Source organism: Panulirus ornatus, chromosome 46 (genome assembly GCF_036320965.1).
Source record: "Panulirus ornatus isolate Po-2019 chromosome 46, ASM3632096v1, whole genome shotgun sequence".
Classification (NCBI taxonomy): Eukaryota; Metazoa; Arthropoda; class Malacostraca; order Decapoda; family Palinuridae; genus Panulirus; species Panulirus ornatus.
In genome coordinates, this window is record NC_092269.1 from 1,513,291 (window position 1) to 1,519,963 (window position 6,673).

Sequence of the window (6,673 nt, forward strand, 5' to 3'; positions counted from 1 at the left end):
ATGTGGATAGGGAGCTGTGGTTCTGGTGCATTATACATGACAGCTAGAGACTGAGTGTGAAGAAATGTGGCCCTTTTTATCTGTTCTCCTGGCACTACCTCACTGAAACAGGGAGGGTAGCAATGCTGTTTCCTGTGGGGTAGGGTACAAACAGAAATGGATGAAGGCAAGCAAGTATGAATATATATATATATATATATATATATATATATATATATATATATATATATATATATATATATATTTTTTGCTTTGTCACTGTCTCCCGCGTTTGCAAGGTAGCGCAAGGAAACAGACGAAAGAAATGGCCCAACCCACCCCCATACACATGTATATACATACATCCACACACGCAAATATACATACCTACACAGCTTTCCATGGTTTACCCCAGACGCTTCACATGCCCTGATTCAATCCACTGACAGCACGTCAACCCCGGTATACCACATCGATCCAATTCACTCTATTCCTTGCCCTCCTTTCACCCTCCTGCATGTTCAGGCCCCGATCACATAAAGTCTTTTTCACTCCATCTTTCCAGCTCCAATTTGGTCTCCCACTTCTCGTTCCCTCCACCTCCGACACATATATCCTCTTGGTCAATCTTTCCTCACTCATTCTCTCCATGTGCCCAAACCATTTCAAAACACCCTCTTCTGCTCTCTCAACCACGCTCTTTTTATTTCCACACATCTCTCTTACCCTTACGTCACTTACTCGATCAAACCACCTCACACCACACATTGTCCTCAAACATCTCATTTCCAGCACATCCACCCTCCTGTGCACAACTCTATCCATAGCCCACGCCTCGCAGCCATACAACATTGTCGGAACCACTATTCCTTCAAACATACCCATTTTTGCTCTCTGAGATAATGTTCTCGACTTCCAAACATTCTTCAAGGCTCCCAGAATTTTCTCCCCCTCCCCCAACCTATGATTCACTTCCGCTTCCATGGTTCCATCTGCTGCCAGATCCACTCCCAGATATCTAAAACACTTTACTTCCTCCAGTTTTTCTCCATTCAAACTTACCTCCCAATTGACTTGACCCTCAACCCTACTGTACCTAATAAACTTGCTCTTATTCACATTTACTCTTAACTTTCTTCTTTCACACACTTTACCAAACTCAAGTCACCAGCTTGTGCAGTTTCTCACATGAATCAGCCACCAGCGCTGTATCATCAGCGAACAACAACTGACTCACTTCCTAAGCTCTCTCATCTACAACAGACTGCATACTTGCCCCTTCCCACGTATTCCCTGCGTGTCGTAGAAGGCGACTAAAAGGGGAGGGAGCGGGGGGCTGGAAATCCTCCCCTCTCGTTTTTTTTTTTTAATTTTCCAAAAGAAGGAACAGAGAATTGGGCCAGGTGAGGGTTTCCCTCAAGGCCCAGTCCTCTGTTCTTAACGCTACCTCGCTAATGCAGGAAATGGCGAATAGTTTGAAAGAAAAGAAAGAATATATATATATGTATATATATATATATATATATATATATATATATATATATATATATATATATATATATATGTGTGTGTGTGTGTGTGTGTGTGTCGGAGGTGGAGGGAACGAGGAGAGGTGGGAGACCAAATTGGAGCTGGAAAGATGGAGTGAAAAAGATTTTGTGTGATCGGGGCCTGGACATGCAGGAGGGTGAAAGGAGGGCAAGGAATAGAGTGAATTGGATCGATGTGGTATACCGGGGTTGACGTGCTGTCAGTGGATTGAATCAGGGCATGTGAAGCATCTGGGGTAAACCATGGAAAGCTGTGTAGGTATGTATATTTGTGTGAGTGGACGTATGTATATACATGTGTATGGGGGTGGGTTGGGCCATTTCTTTCGTCTGTTTCCTTGCGCTACCTCGCAAATGCGGGAGACAGCGGCAAAAAAAAAAAATAAATATATATATATATATATATATATATATATATATATATATATATATATATATATATATATATATTTTTTTTTTTTTCATACTATTCGCTATTTCCCACGATAGCGAGGTAGCGTTAAGAACAGAGGACTGGGCTTTTGAGGGAATATCCTCACCTGGACCTCTTCTCTGTTCCTTCTTTTGGAAAAAAAAAAAAAAGAAAAAAAAACGAGAGGGGAGGATTTCCAGCCCCCCCGCTCCCTTCCCTTTTAGTCGCCTTCTACGACACGCAGGGAATACGTGGGAAGTATTCTTTCTCCCCTATCCCCAGGGAAATATATATATATATATATATATATATATATATATATATATATATATATATATATATGTATATATATATATATATATATATATATATATATATATATATATATATATATATATACATATATATATATCATATATATATATATATATATATATATATATATATATATATATATATATATATATATATATATGTGATACAGCGCTGGTGGCTGATTCATGTGAGAAACTGCAGAAGCTGGTGACTGAGTTTGGTAAAGTGTGTGAAAGAAGAAAGTTAAGAGTAAATGTGAATAAGAGCAAGGTTATTAGGTACAGTAGGGTTGAGGGTCAATTCAGTTGGGAGGTGAATTTGAATGGAGAAAAACTGGAGGAAGTGAAGTGTTTTAGATATCTGGGAGTGGATCTGGCAGCAGATGGAACCATGGAAGCGGAAGTGGATCATAGGGTGGGGGAGGGGGCGAAAATTCTGGGAGCCTTGAAGAATGTGTGGAAGTCGAGAACATTATCTCGGAAAGCAAAAATGGGTATGTTTGAAGGAATAGTGGTTCCAACAATGTTGTATGGTTGCGAGGCGTGGACTATGGATAGAGTTGTGCGCAGGAGGATGGATGTGCTGGAAATGAGATGTTTGAGGACAATGTGTGGTGTGAGGTGGTTTGATCGAGTAAGTAACGTAAGGGTAAGAGAGATGTGTGGAAATAAAAAGAGCGTGGTTGAGAGAGCAGAAGAGGGTGTTTTGAAATGGTTTGGGCACATGGAGAGAATGAGTGAGGAAAGATTGACCAAGAGGATATATGTGTCGGAGGTGGAGGGAACGAGGAGAAGAGGGAGACCAAATTCGAGGTGGAAAGATGGAGTGAAAAAGATTTTGTGTGATCGGGGCCTGAACATGCAGGAGGGTGAAAGGAGGGCAAAGAATAGAGTGAATTGGAGCGATGTGGTATACCGGGGTTGACGTGCTGTCAGTGGATTGAATCAAGGCATGTGTATGGGGGTGGGTTGGGCCATTTCTTTCATCTGTTTCCCTGCGCTACCTTGCAAACGCGGGAGACAGCGACAAAAAAAAAAAACAAAATAAACATGGAAAGCTGTGTAGGTATGTATATTTGCGTGTGTGGACGTATGTATATACATGTGTATGGGGGGGGTTGGGCTGTTTCCTTGCGCTACCTCGCAAACGCGGGAGACAGCGACAAAGTATAATAGAAAAAAAATATATATATTTATTATGAGAGTTGGGGTGAGAGCATCATTAAATTTTAGGGAGAATAAAAAGATGTTTTGGAAGGAGATAAATAAAGTGCATAAGACAAGGGAACAAATGGGAAGTTCAGTGAAGGGGGCTAATGGGGAAGTGATAACAAGTAGTTGTGATGTGAGAAGGAGATTTAGTGAGTATTTTGAAGGTTTCTTGAATGTGTTTGATGATAGAGTGGCAGATATAGGGTGTTTTGGTCGAGGTGGTGTGCAAAGTGAGAGGGTTAGAGAGAATGATTTGGTAAACAGAGTAGAGGTAGTAAAAGCTTTGCGGAAGATGAAAGCCGGCAAGGTGGTGGGTTTGGATGGTATTGCAGTGGAATTTATTAAAAAAGGGTGTGACTGTATTGTTGACTGGTTGGTAAGGTTATTTAATGTATGTATGACTCATGGATTTGTATGTAGCATTTATGGATCTGGAGAAGGCATATGTTAGAGTTGATAGAGATGCTCTGTGGAAGGTATTAAGAATATATGATGTGGGAGGCAAGTTATTAGAAGCAGTGAAAAGTTTTTATCGAGGATGTAAGGCATGTGTACATGTAGGAAGAGAGGAAAGTGATTGGTTCTCAGTGAATGTAGGTTTGCGGCAGGGGTGTGTGATATCTCCATGATTGTTTAATTTGTTTATGGATGGGGTTGCTAGGGAGGTGAATGCAAGAGCTTTGGAAAGAGGGGCAAGTATGCAGTCTGTTGTGGATGAGAGAGCTTGGGAAGTGAGTCAGTTGTTGTTCGCTGATGATACAGCGCTGGTGGCTGATTCATGTGAGAAATTGCAGAAGCTGGTGACTGAGTTTGGTAAAGTGTGTGAAAGAAGAAAATTAAGAGTAAATGTGAATAAGAGCAAGGTTATTAGGTACAGTAGGGTTGAGGGTCAAGTCAATTGGGAGGTAAGTTTGAATGGAGAAAAACTGGAGGAGGTAAAGTGTTTTAGATATCTGGGAGTGGATCTGGCAGCGGATGGAACCATGGAAGCGGAAGTGAATCATAGGGTGGGGGAGGGGGCGAAAATTCTGGGAGCCTTGAAGAATGTTTGGAAGTCGAGAACATTATCTCGGAAAGCAAAAATGGGTATGTTTGAAGGAATAGTGGTTCCAACAATGTTGTATGGTTGCGAGGCGTAGGCTATGGATAGAGTTGTGCGCAAGAGGGTGGATGTGCTGGAAATGAGATGTTTGCGGACAATATGTTGTGTGAGGTGGTTTGATCGAGTAAGTAATGTAAGGGTAAGAGAGATGTGTGGAAATAAAAAGAGTGTGGTTGAGAGAGCAGAAGAGGGTGTTTTGAAATGGTTTGGTCACATGGAGAGAATGAGTGAGGAAAGATTGACCAAGAGGATATATGTGTCAGAGGTGGAGGGAACGAGGAGAAGTGGGAGACCAAACTGGAGGTGGAAAGATGGAGTGAAAAAGATTTTGAGTGATCGGGGCCTAAACATAAAGGAGGGTGAAAGGCGTGCAAGGAATAGAGTGAATTGGAACGATGTGGTATACCGGGGTCGACGTGCTGTCAATGGATTGAACCAGGGCATGTGAAGCGTCTGGGGTAAACCATGGAAAGTTCTGTGGGGCCTGGATGTGGAAAGGGAGCTGTGGTTTTGGTGCATTATTACATGACAGCTAGAGACTGAGTGTGAACGAATGGGGCCTGTATTGTCTTTTCCTAGCGCTACCTCGCACACATGAGGGGGAGGGGGTTGTTCTTCCATGTGTGGCGGGGTGGCAGTGGGAATAAATAAAGGCAGACTATGAATTATGTACATGTGTATATATGTATATGTCTGTGTGTGTATATATATGTGCACATTGAGATGTATAGGTATGTATATTTGTGTGTGTGGACGTGTATGTTTATACATGTGTATGTGGGTGGGTTGGGCCATTCTTTTGTCTGTTTCCTTGCGCTACCTCGCTAACGCGGGAGACAGCGACAAAGCAAAATAAATAAATAAATAAAAATATGACTCATGGTGAGGTGCCTGAGGATTGGCGGAATGCTTGCATAGTGCCATTGTACAAAGGCAAATGGGATAAAAGTGAGTGCTCAAATTACAGAGGTATAAGTTTGTTAAGTATTCCTGGTAATACAGCCTCGATAAAAACTTTTCACTGCTTCTAACAACTTGCCTCCCACACTATATATTCTTAATACCTTCCACAGAGCATCTCTATCAACTCTATCATATGCCTTCTCCAGATCCATAAATGCTACATACAAATCCATTTGCTTTTCTAAGTATTTCTCATATACATTCTTCAAAGCAAACACCTGATCCACACATCCTCTACCACTTCTGAAACAACACTGCTCTTCCCCAATCTGATGCTCTGTACGTGCCTTCACCCTCTCAATCAATACCCTCCCTAATAATTTCCCAGGAAAACCCAACAAACTTATACCTCTGTAATTTGAGCACTCACTCTTATCCCCTTTGCCTTTGTACACTGGCGCTCTACATGCATTCCACCAATCCTCAGGGAGTTCACCACTTCAGTGAGAAACTGCAGAAGTTGTTGACTGAGTTTGATAAAGTATGTGAAAGACAAAGCTGAGAGAAAATGTGAATAAGAGCAAGGCTATTAGGTTCAGTAGGGTTGAGGGACAAGTAAATTGGGAGGTAAGTTTGAATGGAGAAAAACTGGAGGAAGTGAAGTGTTTTAGATATCTGGGAGTGGATTTGGCAGCGGATGGGACCATGGAAGCAGAATTGAGTCTTAGGGTGGGGGAGGAGACGAAGGTTCTGGGAGTGTTGAAGAATATATGGAAGATGAGAATGTTATCTCGGAAAGCAAAAATGGGTATGTTTGAAGGAATAGTGGTTCCAACAATGTTATATGGTTGTGAGGATGGGCAATAGATAGGGTTGTGCAGAGGAGGGTGGATGTGTTGGAAATGAAATGTTTGAGGACAATATGTGATGTGAGGTGGTTTGTTCGAGTGAGTAATGAAAGGGTAAGAGAGATGTGTGGTAATAAAAGGAGTGTGGTTGAGAAAGCGGAAAAGGGTGTATTAATAAAGAGGATATATGTGTCAGAGATGGATGGAATGAGGAGAAGTGGGAGACCAAATTGGAGGTGGAGGGATGGAGTGAAAAAGATTTTGAACGATTGGGGCCTGAACATACAGGAGGGTGAAAGGCGTGCAAGGAATAGAGTGAATTGGAATGATGTGGTATACTGGGGTCATCGTGC